Source organism: Mustelus asterias, unplaced genomic scaffold, assembly GCF_964213995.1.
Source record: "Mustelus asterias unplaced genomic scaffold, sMusAst1.hap1.1 HAP1_SCAFFOLD_36, whole genome shotgun sequence".
Lineage (NCBI taxonomy): Eukaryota > Metazoa > Chordata > Chondrichthyes > Carcharhiniformes > Triakidae > Mustelus > Mustelus asterias.
This window is the reverse complement of record NW_027590118.1, coordinates 4,398,219-4,420,484: the sequence shown is the minus strand read 5'-3', so window position 1 is coordinate 4,420,484 and position 22,266 is coordinate 4,398,219.

Genomic DNA, 22,266 nt, shown 5'->3' with positions numbered 1-22,266 from the left:
TTGAGGTGAAAGGGAATTTTGAGATGAGAGGGTCAGTGTTGAGGTGAGGGGTGTTGCTGTGGACGGTGGGAGTTGAGGTGAGAGGCGGTGAGCTGAGGTGAGAGGGAGTGTGTTGATGTGAGGAGGGAGCTTTCAGATGAGAGGGGAACAACATGGTGTTGTATCAATACACACTGATCCAACAAACACTCCCAGGATATTTACTGCAGGGATTAGCTGCGAAGTCGGTCTGTCTCCTCACGCTGTCATTCAGAGTGCGGAGGGCACGGTGACTGCCCTTAAACACGGAGCAAACATCATCTGCAACATCCCATCAAACACTCCAATGTTAGCTACAGAGATCCAGTGTCATTGCCACCCCATCTTAACTGTATGACCAGGCTTTCCCATTGCTGCTCAAGTGAAGGTTGAACTTAGTCAGGCAACCTTCAGGCTAGACATCCCGCAAGCTTGCAGCCATCAAACATTCACAAGGATAAGCTGCCTCTACACTCTCTCTTCAAATACCCAAATTGTAGATGCAACACAGGCCTAGATGCACAAACTATCTCCCTCTAAACTGTCCAAACACGAATCTCCAGTGCAGGTAGCGCAAAGTGTGAGATTCACTGTATGTACAGGTGAGAGGGGGAGCGTGTTAAGGTGAGAGGTTGGAGATTTGAGGTGAAATTGGAGTGTGGAGGTGAGAGGGGAATTATGTGGTGAGCGGGGACGTGTTCAGTTGAGAGATAGCACAGTAACACACTAGTTGGCACTGCTGCCTCGTGGCACCAAAGACCAGGGATCGATTCCAGCCTCGGGTCACCGTCTGTGTGGAGTTTCCATGGGAGTTAGTTGATTGGTCATGCTAAATTGGGAGTTAGTGGGAGTTAGTTGATTAGTCATGCTAAATTGAGGTGCGAATCGGAACTTTCAGGAGAGGGGCAATGGACAGGACGGCGTTAGATACAGAGTAAATTTCCCTCTCCAATGTCCACATCAAACACTCCCTGGACAGGTACTGCACGGAGTTAGATACAGAGTAATGCTCCTTCTACCCTGTTCCCATCAAACACTCCGAGGACAGGTACAGCATGGGGTTAGATACAGAGTAAAGCTCCCTTTACACTGTCCCCATCAAACACTCCCAGGACAGGTACAGCACGGGGTTAGATACAGAGTAAAGCTCCCTCTACACTGTCCCCATCAAACACTCCCAGGACAGGTACAGCACGGGGTGAGATACAGAGTAAAGCTCCCACTACACTGTCCTCATCGAAGAAAGAACAAAGAAACGTACAGCACAGGAACAGGCCCTTCGGCCCTCCAAGCCTGCGCTGCTCATGTGCCCAACTAGACCGTTCGTTTGTATCCCTCTATTCCCAGCCTGTTCATGTGGCTATCTAGATAAGTCTTAAACGCTCCCAGCGTGTCCGCCTCAATCACCTTGCTTAGCAGTGCATTCCAGGTCCTCCCCGCCCTCCCCACCCTCTGTGTAAAATACGTCCCACTGACATCTGTGTTGAACCTTGCCCCACTCACCTTGAACCCGTGACCCCTTGTGTGCCTCTCCTCCGACCTGGGAAAAAGCATCATACTGTTCACCCTATCAATGCCCTTCATAATTTTGTACACCTCCATTCGGTCGCCACTCATCCTCCGTCTTTCCAGGGAGAACAGCCACAGTTGACTCAATCTCTCCTCATAGCTAAGACCCTCCTTACCAGGCAACATAATCGTAAGCCTTTTCTGCACTCTCTCCAAAGCCTCCACGTCCTTCTGGTAGTGTGGCGACCAGAACTGGACGCAGTATTCCAAATGTGGCCTAACCAACGTTCTATACAGCTGCAACCGCATATGCCAACTTTTATATTCTATGGCCCGTCCAATAAAGGCAAGCATGCCATATGCCTTCTTGACCACCCTCTCCACCTGTGCTGCCATCTTTAAGGGTCTGTGGCCTTGTACACCCAGGTCCCTCTGTGTGTCTATACTCCTGATGATTCTGCCATTTATTGTATAGCTCCCCCTTCCATTCGATCGGTCGAAATGCATCACTTCGCATTTATCTGGATTAAATTCCATCTGCCATTTCTCCGCCCAATGTTCCAGCCGATCTATATCCTGCTGTATTCTCGGACAATGTTCATCACTATCCGCAACTCCAGCAATCGTCCACAAACTTACTGATCACATCAGATACTCATTCCTCCAAATCATTTATATATATCGCAAACAGCAGAGGTCCCAGTACAGAGCCCTGCGGAACACCACTAGTCACAGAACTCCAATCAGAAAAAATACCCCTCCCCTGTTACCCTCTGACTTCTATGGCTAATCATGATGTAGAGATGGCGGCGTTGGACTGGGGTAAACACAGTCAGAAGTTTGACAACACCAGGTTAATGTCCAACAGGTTTATTTGTTGGCAAAAGCCGCACAAGCTTTCGGAGCCCGAAGAAGAGGAAGAACGGGCTTGGGGCTCCGAAAGCTTGTGTGGCTTTTGCTACCAAATAAACCTGTTGGACTTTAACCTGGTGTTGGTAAACTTCTTTCTATGGCTAAGCCAGTTCTCCATTCATCTAGCTAGCTCACCTTTTATCCTGTGAGATTTAACCTTTTGCACCAGCCTGCCATGAGGGACTTTGTCAAACGCTTTACTAAAATACATGCAGACGACATCCACGGCCCTTCCCTCGTCAATCGTTTTTGTCACCTCCTCAAATAACTCAACCAAATTTGTGAGGCATGACCTCCCTCGTACAAAACCATGCTGTCTATCGCGAATGAGATTATTCAGTTGTAAATGGACATACATCCTATCTCTAAGAATCTTCTCCAACAATTTCCCTACGACGGACGTCAAGCTCACTGGCCTATAAATAGCTGGGTTATCAGTGCTACCCTTCTTAAATAACGGGGCCACATTTGCTATCCTCCAATCCTCTGGGACCTCGCCTGTGTCCAGCGAAGAGACAAAGATTTCTGTTAGAGGCCCAGCAATTTCATCTCTTGCCTCCCTCAGGAGTCGAGGATAGATACCATCTGGCCCTGGGGATTTGTCTATCTTCATGTTTCCTAAAAAATCTAATACTTCCCCCCTTGTAATTGAGATTTTTTTCGAACGGGTCAACACATCTCTCTGAGACACGACCAGTCAACATGTCCCTCTCCTTTGTGAATACTGATGCAAAGTATTCGTTAAGGATCTCTGCTACTTCCTTTGGTTCTCAGCATAATTCCCCTCCTTTGCCCCTGAGAGGTCCGATTCTTTCCCTAACAATCCTCTTGTTCCTAACGTATGTAAAACGTGCCTTAGGATTCTCCTTAATCCTGTCTGCCAAGGACATTTCGTGGCACCTTTTTGACCTTCTAACTCCCTGTTTGAGTTATTTTCTACTTTCTCTGTATTCCTCCAGTGCACCATCTGTTTTTAGCTGCCTGGACCTCATGTATGCCTCTTTTTCTTTTTCATTAGGCTCACAATTTCACTGGTTATCCATGGCTCCCGAATCCTACCTTTCCTATCCTTCCTCTTTACAGGCACATGCCTGTCCTGACGTCCTTAAAGTGCTCCTTAAAAGACTCCCACATGCCAGATTTGGATTTACCCTCGAACAGCCTCTCCCAATCAACAGCCACCAAATCCTGCCTAATCCGGCTGTAGTTAGCCTTCCCCCAATTCAGCACCTTACCCATAGGACAACACTCATCTTTTTCCATTACTATCCTAAAATTAACAGAATTGTGGTCACTAGTTGCCACATGTTCCCCGCCTGAAACTTGGATGATCTGACAGGGATCATTCCCCAGTACTAGGTCCAGTATAGCCCCCTCTCTCGTTGGACTGTCAACATATTGTTCCAAAGAACCTTCCTGTACGCATTTTACACACAGAGATTTTGTACAGAGATACATATCGTCCTGACCTCCCTGTATATTGCCAGAAAAAACCCCAGATATGGGTGACGCAATGTTCAATACAGATACATCTCCTCTTGATACTGCCCTCTGAAACACTCCCAGAACTGTTACACACGGGAGGTTCTAAACTGGAAAAAGGCCAAATTTGAAGAAATGAGAATGAATCTAAAAAGTGTGGATTGGGACAGGCTGTTTTCTGGCAAGGATGCGAATGGTAAGTGGGAGTACTTCAAAGCAGAAACTTTGAAAGTGCAGAGTTTAAATGTTCCTGTCAGGATTAAAGGCAAAGTGAATAAGAAGAAGGAACCTTGGTTCTCGAGGGATATTGGAACTCTGATGAAGAAGAAGAGTGAGATGTACGACATATATAGGCAACATGGAGCAAATGAGATGCATGAGCAGTAAACAAGTGCAAGAAACTACTTAAGAAAGAAATCAGGAGGGCTAAAAGAAGACATGAGGTTGCTGTGGCAGACAAGGTGAAGGATAATGCTAAGAGCTTCTACAGGTATATTAGGAGCAAAAGGAAAGCAACGGATAAAATTGGTCCTCTTGAAGATCAGAGTGGTCGGCTATGTACGGAACAAAAAGAAATGGGGGAGATATTAAATGTTTTTTTTGCATCCGTATTTACTAAGGAAACTAGCACGGAGTCTCTGAAAACAAGGGAAACAGGTAGGGAGGTCATGGAACATATACAGGTTAAATGGGAGGTGGTGCTTGCTGTCTTGAGGCAAATCAGAGTAGATAAATCCCCAGGACCGGACAGGGTATTCCCTCGGACCTTGAAGGAGACTAGTGTTGAAATTGCGGGGGCCCTGGCAGCTAGATTACAATGTCGGTATCGACTGGTGAGGTGCCGGATGATTGGAGGATAGCTCATGTTGTTCCGTTGTTTAAAAAAGGCTCAAAAAGTAATGCGGGAAATTATAGGCCGGTAAGTTTGACGTCAGTAGAAGGTACATTATTGGAAGGAGTGCTGAGAGATAGGATCAACAAATACTTGGATAGACACGAACTTATTAGGGAGAGTCAATATGGCTTTGTGCGTGGTAGGTAAAGTTTATCCAATCTATTAGAGTTTTTCGAGGAGGTTACCAGGAAAGTGGATGAAGGGAAGGCAGTGGATGTTGTCTGCATGGACTTCAGAAAGACCTTTGACAAGATCCAGCATGGGGGGTTAGTTACGAAAGTTCAGTTGCTCGATATACATGGAGAGGTAGTAAACTGGATTAGACGTTGGCTCAATAGAAGAAGCCAGAGAGTGGTCGTGGAGGATTGCTTCTCTGAGTGCAGGGCTGCGACTAGTGGTCTTACTGTGTTTACCCCAGTCCAACGCCGGCATCTCCACATCATGACTAGTGGTTTGCCACAGGGATCAGGGCTGGGTCCATTGTTGTTTGTCATCTATATCAATGATCTGGATGACCATGTGGTGAATTGGATCAGCAAATTTGCTGATGATTCAAAGATTAGAGGTGTAGTGGACAGTGAAGAATTGATCGGGGCCCCACCGTCAATGAGGAGTGCCGCAACATTCATGAGGAGAGCCCCACCATCAATTCGGAGTGCCCCCATGTCAATGAGGAGGGCCCAATGCCAATTAGGAGTGCTCCCTGTCAATTAGGAGTCCCCATGTCAATTGGAGTGCACCCTGTCAATTGGAGTGCCCCGTGTCGATTGGAGTGCCCCCTGTCAAATGAAGTGACCCCCCCGTAAACTGGAGTGCCACCTGTCAATAAGGACTGCCACCTGTCAATAAGGAGTGCCCCCTGTCAATTAGGAGTCCCCCCTGTCAATAAGGAATGCCCACTGTCAATAAAGAGTGCCCACTGTCAATAAATAGTGCCCCGTGTCAAAGAGGAGTGCCCCATGTGAATGAGGAGTGCCCCCTTTCAATGAGGACAGCCCCCTTTCAATGAGGAGTTCCCCGTGTAAAATGCGGAGCGCCCGCCCCCCCCCCCCCCCCGTCAATGAGGAGAGCCCCACCGTCAATGAAGAGTGGCCCCTCCGTCAATGAGGAGAGCCCCCACCGTCAATGAGGAGAGCCCCCACCGTCAATCGGGAGTGCCCCCTGTCAACGAGGAGTGGCCCCTGTCACCTAGGAGTGACCCCTGTCAATGAGGAGTGCCCCATGTCAATGAGGACTTCACCGTGTCAATGAGGATTGCCCCTTCGTCAATGAGGAGTGCCACCCTGTGAATGAGTAGTGCCCCCCCCACCCCGTCTATGTCGATTCCCCACACGTCAATGAGGAGTGCCCCCTCCCGTTAATGAGGAGTGCCCAATATAAATTAGGAGTGCACCCCGTCAATTCGGATTGCCCCCTGTCAGTTAGGACTGCACCCTGTCAATTAGGAGTGCCCCCTGTCAATTAGGAGTCCTCCATATCAATTGGAGTGCCCCCTGTCAATTGGAGTGCCCCGTGTCGATTGGGGTGCCCCCTGTCAATTGGAGTGCCCCCCCGTCAATTGGAGGGCCCCCTGTCAATGGGGAGCACCCCCTGTCAATGAGGAGTGCCCCCTGTCAATGAGGAGTACCGACTGTCAATCAGGATTGCGCCCTGCCAATTAGGATTCTCCCCTTGCAATTAGGAGTGCCCCCTTTCATATAGGAGTACCCCTTGTCAGTTAGGAGCTCCCCCTGTAAATTAGGAGTGGCCCCAGTAAACGTGGAGTGCCCCCTGTCAATTAAGAGTGCCCCCTGTCAAATAGGACGCGCCCCCGTCGATGAGGAGTGACCCCTATTCAATGAGGAATGCCGCACCGTCAATGGGGAGTGTCCACTGTCAATGAAGAGTGCCACCTGTCAATGACGAGTGCCCCCTGTCAAAGAGGAGTGCCCCCTGTCAATGAGGAGTGCCCCCTGTCAATGAGGTGTGCTGCCTTGTCAATTAGGAGTGCCCCCTGTGAATTAGGATAGCGCCTTGTCAATTAGGAGTGACCCCTGTCAATTAGGAGTGGCACCTTCAATTAGGAGTGACCCCTGTCTATTAGGAGTGCCCCACCGTCAATGAGGAGTGCCCCCCCCCCCACGTGAAAGAGTAGTGCCTGCCCCGTCAATGAGGATTGCCCCGACGTCAATGAGGAGTGCCCCCCGTCAATGAGGAGTGCCCCCTGTCAATTAAGAGTACCCTCTTGCAATCAGGAGTGCCGCTTGTCAGTTAGGAGCTTCCACTGTCAGTTAGGAGTGCCCCCTGTCAATTAGGAGTGCCCCCTGTCAATTTGGTGGGCCCTCTGTCAAACTGGAGTACCCCCTGTCAATTAGCAGTGCCCCCTGGCGATTAGTAGTGCTCCCTGCCAATTAGTAGTGCCCACTGCCAATTAGGAGTGGCCCCTCTCAATTAGTAGTCCCCCATGTCAATTGGAGTGCCCCCTGTCAATTGGAGTGCCCCCTGACAATTGGAGTGCCCCCTGTATATTGGAGTGCCCCCTGTCAATGAGGAGTTCCCCCGTCAATGAGGAGTGCCCCCTGTCAGTGAGGTGTGCCCCCTGTCAATGAGGCGTGCCCCCTGTCAATGAAGTGTGCCGCCTGTCAATTAGGAATGTCCCCTGTCAATTAGGTCTGCCCTCTGTCAATTAGGATTGCGCCTTGTCAATAAGGAGTGGCCCCTGAGCCCTCTCAATTAGGAGAGCCCCCTGTCAATGAGGACTTCACCGTGTCAATGAGGATTGCCCCTTCCTCAATGAGGAGTGCCACCCTGTGAATCTATGACGATTCCCCACACGTCAATGAAGAGTGCCCCACCGTCAATGCGGAGTGCTCCACCATCCATGAGGAGGGCCCCACCATCAATGCGGAGTGCCCCCTGTCAATTAGGAGTGCCCCCTGACAAGTAGAAGTGCCCCATGTCAATTAGGAGTGCCCCCCGTCAATTGGGAGGCCCCTGTCAATGAGGAATTCCCCTTGTCAATGTGGTGTGCCCTCCAGTCAATGAGGAGTGCCCTCCCCCCCGTCAATGGGGAGTACCCCACCGTCAATGAGGAGTGCCCCCTCTCAATGAGGATTGCCCGTTGATAATGAGGAGTTGCCCTGTCAATTAGGAGTGCCCCCTGTCAATTAGGAGTGTCCCGTGTCAAATGGAGTGCCCCCTGTCAATTGGAGTGCCCCTCCCCTTTCAATTGGATTGTCCCCGGTCAATGAGTAGTGCCCCCTGTTAATTAGGACTCCCTGTCAATGAGGAGTTCCCTTTGTCAATGAGGAGTGCCCCGCCGTCAATGAGGAGTGCCTCACCGACAATGAGGAGGGACCTCTAGTCAATGAGGAGGGCCCCAACGTCATTGAGGAATGCCACACCATCCATGAGGAAAGCACCACCATCAATGCGGAGTGTCCCTGTCAATGAGGAGTGGCCCCCGTCACCTAGGAGTGATCCCTGTCAATTAGGAGTGCACCTCTTTCAATTAGGAGTGCCCCCTGTTAATGAGGGTTGGGAACTGACAATTAGGAGAGTCCCTGTTAATTAGGAGTGCCCCCTTTCAATTAGGACTGCCCCCTGTCAGTCAGGAGTGTCCCGTCAATTAGGAGTGACCCCTGTCAATTAGGAGTGCCCCCCTGTCAATTAGGAGTCCCCCATGTCAATTGGAGTCCCCCCTGTCAATTTGAGTGCTCCCGGTCAACTGGAGCGCCCCCTGTCAATTGGAGTGCCCTCTGTCAATTAGGAGCGCCCCCTGCCAATTGGAGTGCCACCTGTCAATAAGGAGCGCTGCCTGTCAATAAGGAGTGCCCCCTGTCAATAAAGAGTGCCCCATGTCAATGATCAGTGCCCCCTGCCAATTAGAAGTGCCCCATGTCAATTAGGAGTGCCCCCTTTCAATGAGGAGTGTTCCATGTGAATGAGGAGTGCCCCCTTTCAATGACAGTCCCCTGTCAGTGAGGAGTTCCCCGTGTAAAATGAGGAGCGCCTCCCCCACCCCCCCCCACCGTCAATGAGGAGTGCCCCACCGTCAATTAAGAGTGCCACCCCGTCAATCAGGAGAACCCTCACCGTCAATCGGGAGTGCCCCCTGTCAATGAGGAGTGCCCCATGTCAATTAGGAGTGCCCCCTGTCAATTGGGAGGCCCCTGTCAATAAGGAATTCCCCTTGTCAATGAGGAGGGCCCCTCCCCCGTCAATGAGGAGTGCCCCACCGTCAATGAGGAATGCCCCACCGTCAATGGGGAGTGCCCCATATACGATTGAAGTGCCCCCAGTCAATTCGCAGTGCCCCCTGTAAATTATGAGTGCACCCTGTCAATGAGGAGTGCCGCAGCCAATTAGGAGAGCTCCCTGTAAATTAGGAGTCCCCCATGTCAATTGGAGTGCACCCTGTCAATTCGAGTGTCCCGCCAATGAGGAACGCCCCCTGTCAATGAGGAGTGCCCCCTGTCAATGAGGAACGCCCCCTGTCAATGAGGAGTGCCCACTGTCAATACGAATTGTCCCCTGCCAATCAGGAGTCTCCCCTTGCAATTAGGAGTGCCCCCTTTCATATAGGAGTACCCCTTGTCAGTTAGGAGTTCCCCCTGTCAATTAGGAGTGCCCCCTGTCAAATTTGACGCCCCCCCCGACCGTCAATGAGGGGTGCCCACTTACAATTAGGAGTGCACCCTGTCAATTGGAGTGCCCCGTGTCGATTGGAGTGCCCCTTGTCAATTGGAGTGCGCCCCCGTCAATTGGAGAGCCTCCCGTCAAAGGGGAGTGCCCCCTGTCAAGGAGGACTGCCCCTGTCAATGAGGAGTGCCCGCTGTCAATGAGGAGTGCCCACTGTCAATGAGGATTGCCCCCTGTCAATTACGAGGCTCCCCTGTCAATTAGGAGTGGCCCCAGTAAACTTGGAGTGCCACCTGTCAATTAAGAGTGCCCCCTGTCAATTAGGACCCCCCCCCCCCCGTCAATGAGGAGTGACCCCTAGTCAATGAGGAATGCCGCACCGTCAATGGGGAGTGTCCACTGTCAATGAAGAGTGCCACCTATCAATGACGAGTGCCCCCTGTCAAATCGGAGTGCCCCCTTTCAATGAGGTGTGCTGCCTTGTCAATTAGGAGTGCCCCCTGTGAATTAGGATAGCGCCTTGTCAATTAGGAGTGACCCCTGTCAATTAGGAGTGGCACATTCAATTAGGAGTGACCCCTGTCAATTAGGAGTGCCCCACCGTCAATGAGGAGTGCCCCCCCCCCCACGTGAAAGAGTAGTGCCCGCCCCGTCAATGAGGATTGCCCCGACGTCAATGAGGAGTGCCCCCCGTCAATGAGGTGTGCCGCCCTGTCAATGAGGAGTGCCCCCTGTCAATTAAGAGTACCCTCTTGCAATCAGGAGTGCCGCTTGTCAGTTAGGAGCTTCCACTGTCAGTTAGGAGTGCCCCCTGTCAATTTGGTGGGCCTTCTGTCAAATTGGAGTACCACCTGTCAATTAGCAGTGCCCCCTGGCGATTAGTAGTGCTCCCTGCCAATTTGTAGTGCCCACTGCCAATTAGGAGTGGCCCCTCTCAATTAGTACTCCCCCATGTCAATTGGAGTGCCCCCTGTCAATTGGAGTGCCCCCTGACAATTGGAGTGCCCCCTGTATATTGGAGTGCCCCCTGTCAATGAGGAGTGCCCCCTGTCAGTGAGGTGTGCCCCCTGTCAATGAGGCGTGCCCCCTGTCAATGAAGTGTGCCGCCTGTCAATTAGGAATGTCCCCTGTCAATTAGGTCTGCCCTCTGTCAATTAGGATTGCGCCTTGTCAATAAGGAGTGGCACCTATCAATTAGGAGTGACCCCTCTCAATTAGGAGAGCCCCCTGTCAATGAGGACTTCACCGTGTCAATGAGGATTGCCCCTTCCTCAATGAGGAGTGCCACCCTGTGAATCTATGACGATTCCCCACACGTCAATGAGGAGTGCCCCCCGTCAATGAGGAGTGCCCCTCCGTCAATGCGGAGTGCTCCACCATCCATGAGGAGGGCCCCACCATCAATGCGGAGTGCCCCCTGTCAATTAGGAGTGCCCCCTGACAAGTAGAAGTGCCCCATGTCAATTAGGAGTGCCCCCCGTCAATTGGGAGGCCCCTGTCATTGAGGAATTCCCCCTGTCAGTGTGGTGTGCCCTCCCGTCAATGAGGAGTGCCCCCCCCGTCAATGGGGAGTACCCCACCGTCAATGAGGAGTGCCCCCTCTCAATGAGGATTGCCCGTTGATAATGAGGAGTTGCCCTGTCAATTAGGAGTGCCCCCTGTCAATTAGGAGTGTCCCGTGTCAAATGGAGTGCCCCCTGTCAATTGGAGTGCCCCTCCCCTTTCAATTGGATTGCCCCCGGTCAATGAGTAGTGCCCCCTGTTAATTAGGACCCCCTGTCAATGAGGAGTTCCCCTTGTCAATGACGAGTACCCCCCCGTCAATGACGAGTGCCTCACCGACAATGAGGAGGGACCCCTAGTCAATGAGGAGGGCCCCAACGTCACTGAGGAGTGCCACACCATCCATGAGGAGAGCACCACCTTCAATGCGGAGTGCCCCTGTCAATGAGGAGTGGCCCCCGTCACCTTGGAATGATCCCTGTCAATTAGGAGTGCACCTCTTTCAATTAGGAGTGCCCCCTGTTAATGAGGGTTGGGAACTGTCAATTAGGAGAGTCCCTGTTAATTAGGAGTGCCCCCTTTCAGTCAGGAATGTCCCGTCAATTAGGAGTGACCCCTGTCAATTAGGAGTGCCCCCCTGTCAATTAGGAGTCCCCCATGTCAATTGGAGTCCCCCCTGTCAATTTGAGTGCTCCCGGTCAACTGGAGCGCCCCCTGTCAATTGGAGTGCCCTCTGTCAATTAGGAGCGCCCCCTGTCAATTGGAGTGCCACCTGTCAATAAGGAGCGCTGCCTGTCAATAAGGAGTGCCCCCTGTCAATAAAGAGTGCCCCATGTCAATGATCAGTGCCCCTTGTCAATTAGAAGTGCCCCATGTCAATCAGGAGTGCCCCCTGTCAATGAGGAGTGTTCCATGTGAATGAGGAGTGCCCCCTTTCAATGACAGTTCCCTGTCAGTGAGGAGTTCCCCGTGTAAAATGAGGAGCGCCTCCCCCCCCCCGCCCCGTCAATGAGGAGAGCCCCACCGTCAATGAAGAGTGCCACCCCGTCAATCAGGAGAACCCTCAACGTCAATCGGGAGTGCACCCTGTCAATGAGGAGTGCCCCATGTCAATTAGGAGTGCCCCCTGTCAATTGGGAGGCCCCTGTCAATAAGGAATTCCCCTTGTCAATGAGGAGGGCCCCCCCGTCAATGAGGAGTGCCCCACCGTCAATGAGGAATGCCCCACCGTCAATGGGGAGTGCCCCATATACGTTAGAAGTGCCCCCAGTCAATTCGCAGTGCCCCCTGTAAATTATGAGTGCACCCTGTCAATGAGGAGAGCCGCTGCCAATGAGGAGAGCTCCCTGTAAATTAGGAGTCCCCCATGTCAATTGGAGTGCACCCTGTCAATTCGAGTGTCCCGCCAATGAGGAACGCCCCCTGTCAATGAGGAGTGCCCCCTGTCAATGAGGAACGCCCCCTGTCAATGAGGAGTGCCCACTGTCAATATGAATTGTCCCCTGCCAATCAGGAGTCTCCCCTTGCAATTAGGAGTGCCCCCTTTCATATAGGAGTACCCCTTGTCAGTTAGGAGTTCCCCCTGTCAATTAGGAGTGGCCCCAGTAAACGAGGAGTGCCCCCTGTCAATTAGGAGTGCCCCCTGTCAAATAGGACGCCCCCCCGACCGTCAATGAGGGGTGCCCACTTACAATTAGGAGTGCACCCTGTCAATTGGAGTGCCCCGTGTCGATTGGAGTGCCCCTTGTCAATTGGAGTGCGCCCCCGTCAATTGGAGAGCCTCCCGTCAAAGAGGAGTGCCCCCTGTGAAGGAGGACTGCCCCTGTCAATGAGGAGTGCCCGCTGTCAATGAGGAGTGCCCACTGTCAATAAGGATTGCCCCCTGTCAATTACGAGGCTCCCCTGTCAATTAGGAGTGCCCCCTTTCATATAGGAGCGCCCCTTGTTAGTTAGGAGCTCCCCCTGTCAATTAGGGCTTGCCGCTGTAAATCTGAAGTGCCCCCTCTCAATTACGAGTGTCCGCTGTCAATTAGGACGCCCCTGTCAATGAGGAGTTCCCCTTGTCAATGAGTAGTGCCCTCCGGTAATGAGTGACCCCGAGTCAATGAGGAGGGCCCCACCGTCAATGGGGAGTGCCCCCTGTCAATGAGGAGTGTTCCCTGTCAACGAGGAGTGCCCCACATTCAATGAGGAATGCCCCCTCCCCCCGTCAATGAGGAGTGCCCCACCGTCAATGACGAGTGCCGCACCATCCATGACGAGAGCCCCACCACCAATGCGGATACCCATGTCAATGAGGAGTGGCGCCCGTCACCGAGGTGTGATCCCTGACAAGTAGGAGTGCCCCCTTTCAATTTGGAGTGCCCCCTGTTAATGAGTGTTGTGCACTGTCAATTAGGAGAGCCCCCGTTAATTAGGAGTGCCCCCTTACAATTATGAGTGCCCCCTGTCAGTCAGGAGTGTCCCGTCAAATAGGAGTGACCCCTGTCAATTAGGAGTGCCCCCCTGTCAATTAGGAGTCCCCCATGTCAATTGGAGTCCCCCCTGTCAATTGGAGTGCCCCCTATCAATTGGAGTGCCACCTGTCAATAAGGAGCGCTGCCTGTCAATAAGGAGTGCCCCCTGTCAATAAAGAGTGCCCACTGTCAATGAGGAGTGCTCCCTCTCAATTAGGAGTGCCCCAAGTCATTGGCCAGTGCCCCTTGCCAATTAGAAGTGCCCCATGTCAATTAGGAGTGACCCCTATCAATGAGGCGTGTCCCATGTGAATGAGGAGTGCCCCCTTTCAATGAGGACAGCCCCCTGTCAGTGAGGAGTTCCCCGTGGGAAATGAGGAGCGCCACCACGCCCCCCCCCTTCAATGAGGAGTGCCCCACCGTCTATGAAGAGTGCCACCCCGTCAATCAGGAGAACCCCCACCGTCTATCAGGAGAGCCCCCTGTCATTGAGGAGTGCCCCATGTCAATTAGGAGTGCCCCCTTTGAATTGGGAGGCCCCTGTCAATAAGGAATTCCCCTTGTCAATGAGGAGTGCACACCCGTCAATGAGGAGTGCCCCCCCCCCCTCACCCCGTCAATGAGGAGTGCCCCACCTTCAATGAGGAATGCCCCACCGTCAATGGCGAGTGCCCCATATACATTAGAAGAGCCCCCAGTCAATTCGGAGTTCCCCCTGTAAATTATGAGTGCACCCTGTTAATGAGGAGTACCGCTGCCAATTAGGAGATCCCCCTGTCAATTAGGAGTGGCCCCAGTGAATTAGGAGTGCCCCCTGTCAATTAGGAGTGCCCCCTGACAAATAGGACGCCCGCCGAACGTCAGATAGGGGTGCCCACTGACAATTAGGAGTGCTACCCGTCAATTAGGAGTCCCCCATGTCAATTGGTGTGCACCCTGTCAATTGGAGTGCCCGTGTCGATTGGAGTGCCCCCTGTAAATTATGAGTGCACCCTGTCAATGAGGAGTGCCGCTGCCAATTAGGAGAGCTCCCTGTCAATTAGGAGTCCCCTATGTCAATTGGAGTGCACCTTGTCAATTCGAGTGTCCCGTGTCGATTGCAGTGCCCCCTGTCAATTGGAATGCCCTCCCCCCCCCGTCAATTGGAGGGCCCCCTGTCAATGTGGAACGCCCCCTGTCAATGAGGAGTGCCCCCTGTCAATGAGGAACGCCCCCTGTCAATGAGGTGTGCCCACTGTCAATATGGATTGCCCCCTGTCAATCAGGAGTCTCCCCTTGCAATTAGGAGTGCACCCTTTCATATAGGAGTACCCCTTGTCAGTTAGGAGCTCCCCCTGTCAATTAGGAGTACCCCCTGTCAAATAGGACGCCCCCCCGACCGTCAATGAGGGGTGCCCACTGACAATTAGGAGTGCTCCCTGTCAATTATGAGTCCCCCATGTCAATTGGTGTGCACCCTGTCAATTGGAGTGCCCCGTGTCGATTGGAGTGCCCCTTGTCGATTGGAGTGCCTCCCGTCAAAGAGGAGTGCTCCCTGTCAAGGAGGACCGCCCCTGTCAATAAGGTCTGCCCGCTGTCAATGAGGAGTGCCCACTGTCAATAAGAATTAATCCCCTGTCAATTACGAGTGCCCCCTTTCATATAGGAGCGCCCCTTGTCGGTTAGGAGCTCCCCCTGTCAATTAGGGTTTGCCCCTGTAAATCTGGAGTGCCCCCTGTCAATTAGGAGTGGCCCCTGTCAATTAGGACGCCCCTGTCAATGAGGATTTCCCCTTGTCAATGAGGGGTGCCCCCCCCCCATCAATGACGAGTGCCCACCTTTAATGAGTGACCCCGAGTCAATGAGGAGTGCCCCACCGTCAATGGGGAGTGCCCCCTGTCAATGAGGAGTGTTCCCTTTCAATGAGGAGTGCCCCACATTCAATGAGGAGTGCCCCACCATCCATGAGGAGAAACCTACCATCAATGCGGAGTCCCATGTCAATGAGGAGTGGCCCCCGTCACCTCGGAGTGATCCCTGTCAATTAGGAGTGCCCCCTTTCAATTAGGAGTGCCCCCTGTTAATGAGTGTTGTGCACTGTCAATTAGGAGAGCCCCTGTTAATTAGGAGTGCCCCCTTTCAATTAGGAGTGCCCCCTGTCAGTCAGGAGTGTCCCGTCAATTAGGAGTGCCCTACTGTCAATTAGGAGTCCCCCATGTCAATTGGAGTCCCCCCTATCAATTGGAGTGCCCCCTATCAATTGGAGTGCCACCTGTCAATAAGGAGCGTTGCCTGTCAATAAGGAGTGCCCCCTGTTAATAAAGAGTGCCCACTGTCAGTGAGGAGTGCTCCCTGTCAATTAGGACTGCCCGAAGTCAATGACCAGTGCCCCCTGCCAATTAGAAGTGCCCCATGTCAATTAGGAGCCCTCCCCGTCAATGAAGAGTGTCCCATGTGAGTGAGGAGTGCCCCCTTTCAATGAGGACAGCCCCCTGTCAGTGAGGAGTTCCCCGTGTAAAATGAGGAGCGCCTCCCCCGCCCCCCCCCTTCAATGAGGAGTGCCCCACCGTCAATGAAGAGTGTCACCCCGTCAATCAGGAGAACCCCCACCGCCAATCGGGAGTGCCTCCTGTCAATGAGGAGTACCCCATGTCAATTAGGAGTGCCCCCTGTCAATTGGGAGGCCCCTGTCAATAAGGAATTCTCCTTGTCAATGAGGAGTGCACACCCTTCAATGAGGAGTGTCCCCCCCGCCCCCCCCCCCCCCCGTCAATGAGGAGTGCCCCACCGTCAATGAGGAATGCCCCACCGTCAATGGGGAGTGCCCCATATACGTTAGAAGTGCCCCTAGTCAATTCGGAGTGCCCCTGTAAAGTATGAGTGCACCCTGTCAATGAGGAGTGCCGCTGCCCATTAGGAGAGCTCCCTGTCAATTAGGAGTCCACACAGTAAGAAGTTTAACAGCACCAGGTTGAAGTCCAACAGATTTATTTGGTAGCAAAAGTGGCTTTTGCTGCCAAATCAACCTGTTGGACTTTAACCTGGTGTTGTTAAACTTCTTACTGTGTTTACCCCAGTCCAACGCCGGCATCTCCACATCACAATTAGGAGTCCCCCATGTCAATTGGTGTGCACCTTGTCAATTCGAGTGTCCCGTGTCGATTGGAGTGCCCCCTGTCAATTGGAATGCCCCCCCCCCCGTCAATTGGAGGGCCCCCTGTCAATGAGGAACGCCCCCTGTCAATGAGGAGTGCCCCCTGTCAATGCGGAATGCCCCCTTGCAATTAGGAGTGCCCCTTTCATATAGGAGTAGCCCTTGTCAGTTAGGAGCTCCCCCTGTCAATTTGGAGTGGCCCCATTAAACTAGGAGTGATCCCTGTCAATTAGGAGTGCCCCCTTTCAAATAGGACGCCCCCCCGACCGTCAGTGAGGGGTGCCCACTGACAATAAGGAGTGCCCCCTGTCAATGAGGAGTCCCCCATGTCAATTGGTGTGCACCCTGTCAATTTGAGTGCCCCGTGTCGATTGGAGTGCCCCCTGTCAATTGGAGTGCCTCCCCGTCAATTGGAGTGCCTCCGTTCAAAGAGGAGTGCCCCCTGTCAAGGAGGACTGCCCCTGTCAATGAGGAGTGCCCGCTGTCAATGAGGAGTGCCCACTGTCAATAAGGATTGCCCCCTGTCAATTACGAGTCTCCCCTGTCAATTAGGAGTGCCCCCTGTTAGTCAGGAGTGTCCCCTGTCAGTTAGGAGTGACTCCTGTCAATTAGGAGAGCCCCCTGTCAATTGGCTGTGCCCCCAATGTCAATGAGGGGTGTGCACTGTCTATGAGGAGTACCCCTTTTCAATGATGAGTGCCCCCTTTCAATGAGGTAAGCCCACTGTCAATGAGGAGTTCCCCGTGTAAAATGAGGAGTGCCCTCCCCACGTCAATGAGGAGTGCCCCACCGTCAATGAAGAGTGTCCCCCCGTCAATGAGGAGTGCCCCCACCATCAATCGGGAGTGTCCCATGTCAATGAGGAGTGCCCCCTGTCACCTAGGAGTGACCCCTATCAATACGATGTGCCCCCCTCTCAATTAGTAGTGACCCCCTGTCAAGAAGGAAAGTCCACTGTCAATTAGAAGCGGTCCCTGTCAATTGGGAAAACCCACTGTTAATGAGGAGAGCCCCCTGTCGATGAGGAGTGCCCTTTGTCAATTTGGACTGTCCCCTGTCAATGAGGTGTGTGGCCTGTCAATTAGGAGTGCCCCCTGTTAATTTGGTCTGCCCTATGTCAATTAGCATTGCGCCCTGTCAATTCGGAGCTCCACCTGTCAATTAGGAAAAACCCCTGTCACTGAAGAGTGCCCCATGTCAATGAGCAGTGCCCCCTTTCAATGAGGAGAGCTCTCTGACAATGAGGTGAGCCCCCTGTCAATGAGGAGTGCCCCCTGTGAATGAGGTGTGCCCCTTGTCCGTGAGAGAGCACTCTGTCAAATCGGAGTGCCCCCTGTTATTTTGGATTACCCCCAGCGAATTAGGAGTGAACCCTGACAATTACGAGTGCCTCCGGTCAACTTGGAGTTCCGCCTGTCAATTTGGAATGCCCCCGGTCAATTTCGAGTACCCCCTGTCAATTAGTCGTGCCCCAGTCAATTAGGACTGCCCCCTGCCAATTACGAGTGCCCAATGCAAATGATGAGTGCCCCATGTCAATTAGGAGTCCCTGATGTCAATTGGAGTCCCCTTGTCAATTAGGAGGCCCCTGTCAATGAGGAGTGTCCCCTGTCAATGTGGAGTGCCCGCTGTCAACGAGGAGTGGCCCTGTCAATTAGGAGTGCACCCCGTCAATTCGGAGTGCCCCCCTTTCAATTAGGAGTGCCCCATATCAATTACGAGCTCCCCATGTCAATTAGGAGTGCCCCCTGTCTATTAGGAGTGCCCCATGTCAATTAGGAGTGCCCCCTGACACTTCGCATTGCCCCATGTCATTAGGAGTGCCCCATGTCAATTAGGAGTGCCCCCTGTCAATTGGGAGGCCTCTGTCAATGAGGATTACCACTTGTCAATAAAGAGTGCCCCCCCTCCCCGTCAATGAGGAGTTGCCCCCCCCCCCGTCAATGAGGAGCACTCCACCGTCAATGAGGAAAGCCCCACCGTCAATGAGGAGTACCCCACCGTCAATGAGGATTGCCCCACATAAATTAGGAGTGTCCCCAGTCAATTCGGAGGGCCCACTGTCAATGAGGAGTGCACCCTGTCAATGAGGAGTGCCCACTGCCAATTAGGTGTGCCCCCTATCAATTAGGAGTTCCCTATGTCAATTGCAGGGCACCCTGTCAATTGGAGTGTCCCGTGTCGATTGGTGTGCCCCCTTTCAATTGCAGTGCCCCCCCCGTCAACTGGAGTGCCCCCTGTCAATGAGGAGCGCCCACTGTCAATGATGAGTTCGCCCTGTCAATGAGGAGTGTCCACTGTCAATAAGGATTGCCCCCTGTCAATTAAGAGTCTCCCCTGTCAATTAGGAGTTCCCCCGTCAATTAGGAGTGCCTCATGTCAGTTACGAGTGCCCCCTGACAATTCGCAGTGCCCATGTCAATTAGGAGTGCCCCATGTCAATTAACAGTGCCCCCTATCAATTAGGAGTGCCCCCTGTCAATTGGGAAGCCCCTGTCAATGAGGACTTCCCCTTGTCAAAAAGGAGTGCCCCCCCCCGCCAATGAGTTAAGCCCCACCGTCAATGAGGAGTGCCCGATATAAAATAGGAGTGCCCCCAGTCAATTCGGAGTGCCCTCTGTCAATGAGGAGTGCACCCTGCAAATGAGGAGTGCCCGCTGCCAATTAGGAGTGCCCTCTATCAATTAGGAGTCCCCCATGTCAATTGGAGTGCACCTTATCAATTGGAGTGTCGCGTGTCGATTGAAGTGCCCCCGTTCAATTGGAGTGCCCCCCCCCCCGTCAATTGGAGTGCCCCCTGTCAATGCCGAGTGACCCCTGCCAATGAGGAGTGCCTCATTGACAGGGGCCCTCCTCATTGACAGGGGGCACTCCTCATTGACAGCGGGCGCTCCTCATTGACAGGGCTCGCTCCAAATGTCACAGTGTCACTCCTAATTGACAAGGGGCACTCCAATTGCCAGGGGTAGACCTAATTGACAGGGGGCACACCTCAATGACAGGGGGCACTCCTCATTGACAGCGGGCGCTCCTCATTGACAGGGGTCGCTCCTCTATGACAGGGGTCGCTCCTAATTGTCAGAGGGCGCTCCGAATTGACAGGGGGCGCTCCTAACTGACAGGGGGTGCTCCTAACTGACAGGGGGCACTCCTTACTGACAGGGGGCACCCCAATTGAAAGGGGATACTCCTAATTGACTGAGGGCACTCCTCATTGACAGGGGGCACTCGTCATTGACAGGGGGCAATCCTCATTGACAGGGGGCATTCCTCATTGATAAGGGGCTCTCCACATTGATAGGGGGCACACCTCATTGACAGGGGGAACTCTTCATTGACATGGGGGCACTCATAACTAACAGGGGGAGACTCCTCATTGACGGTGGGGCACCCTTCATTGACGGGGGGGGGCATTCATTATTGACTGAGGCGCTCCTCTCATTGACTGGTGGGCACTCCTCTTTGACGTGGGGGAATCCTCATTGACGGGTTGCACTCCTCATTGACAGTGGGGCACTCCTCCTTGAGCGGAGGGGGCACTCCTCATTGACAAGGTACACTAAATATTGACTGGGGAACTCCTCATTGACAGGGGGCGCTCCTAATTGACAAGGGCCGCTCCTCATTGACAGGGGGCAGTCCTAATTTACAGGGGCGCTCCTCATTGCAAGGGGGCACTCCTCATTGAGTTGGGGCACTCCGCATTGGGATGGGGCCCCCCTGATTGACAGGGGGCACTCCCTATTGACAGCGGGCACTCATTATTGACAGTGGGCACTTCTAATTGACAGAGGGCATTCAAAATGTCAGGGGGCGCTCCAATTGAAGGGGGCACTCCAATTGACACGGAGCACTCCAATTGACAGGGGGACTCCAATTGACAGGGGGACTCCAATTGACAGGGGGAACTGGTAACTGACAGGGGGCGCTCCTCATTGGCAGCGGGCACTCCTAATTGACAGGGCGCACTCGTAATTGGCAGGGGACAGTCCAGTTGACACGGTGCACGACTAATTGACAGGGGTCACTCCTCATTGACAGGGGCCACTCCTCATTGACAGGGGGCACTCCTCATTGACAGGGGGCACTCCTCATTGACAGCGGGCACTCCTCATTGACAGGGGGCAATCCTTATTGACAGGATGCACTCCTCATTGGCATCGGGCACTCCTAATTGACATGTAGGCGCTCCTATTTGATAGGTGGTATTCGAACTGGCAGGGGCCACTCCAATTGACAGGGGGAACTCCAAATGACATGTGGAACTCCTAACTTACAGGGGGTACTCTAAATTCAGAGGGGGCACTCCTACTTGTCAGGGGTCACTCCTAAATGGCTGGGAACATTCCATAATGACAGCGAGCAGTCCGAATTGACAGCGGGCACTCCTAAATGACAGAGGGCAATCCTCACTGACAGGGGGGACTCCTAAATGACAGGGGGCACTCTTCATTGACAGGGGGCAATCCTTATTGACAGGGTGCACTCCTCATTGACATAGTACACTCCAATTGACAGGGGGCACTCCTCATTGACAGGGTGCACTCCTCATTGACATCGTGCACTCCAATTGACAGGGGGCACTCCTCATTGAAAGGGTGCACTCCTAATTGACGGGGTGCACTCCAATTGACACGGTGGCACTCCAAATTGACAGGGTGCACTCCTAATTGACAGGGGGCACTCCTAATCGACAGGGGCATTCCGAATTGACAGGGGCCCTCCTCATTGACAGGCGGCACTCCTCATTGACAGCGGGCGCTCCTCATTGACAGGGGTCGCTCCAAATGTCACAGTGGCACTCCTAATTGACAAGGGGCACTCCTAATTGACAGGGGCAGACCTAATTGACAGGGGGCACACCTCAATGACAGGGGGGCACTCCTCATTGAAAGCCGGCGCTCCTCATTGACAGGGGGCGCTCCTCTGTGACAGAGGTCGCTCCTAATTGGCAGGGGCACTCCTAATTGACAGGGGGCGCTCCTAACTGACAGGGGCTGCTCCTAAGAGACAGGGGGAGTTCCTTACTGACAGGGGAACCCCAATTGAAAGGGGATACACCTAATTGACTGAGGGCACTCCTCATTGACAGGGGGCGCTCCTAATTGACAAGGGCCGCTCCTCATTGACAGGGGGCAGTCCTAATTTACAGGGGCGCTCCTCATTGCAAGGGGGCACTCCTCATTGAGTTGGGGCACTCCGCATTGGGATGGGGCCCCCCTGATTGACAGGGGGCACTCCCTATTGACAGCGGGCACTCATTATTGACAGTGGGCACTTCTAATTGACAGAGGGCACTCAAAATGTCAGGGGGCGCTCCAATTGAAGGGGGCACTCCAATTGACACGGAGCACTCCAATTGACAGGGGGACTCCAATTGACAGGGGGACTCCAATTGACAGGGGGAACTGGTAACTGACAGGGGGCGCTCCTCATTGGCAGCGGGCACTCCTAATTGACAGGGCGCACTCGTAATTGGCAGGGGACAGTCCAGTTGACACGGTGCACGACTAATTGACAGGGGTCACTCCTCATTGACAGGGGCCACTCCTCATTGACAGGGGGCACTCCTCATTGACAGGGGGCACTCCTCATTGACAGCGGGCACTCCTCATTGACAGGGGGCAATCCTTATTGACAGGATGCACTCCTCATTGGCATCGGGCACTCCTAATTGACATGTAGGCGCTCCTATTTGATAGGTGGTATTCGAACTGGCAGGGGCCACTCCAATTGAC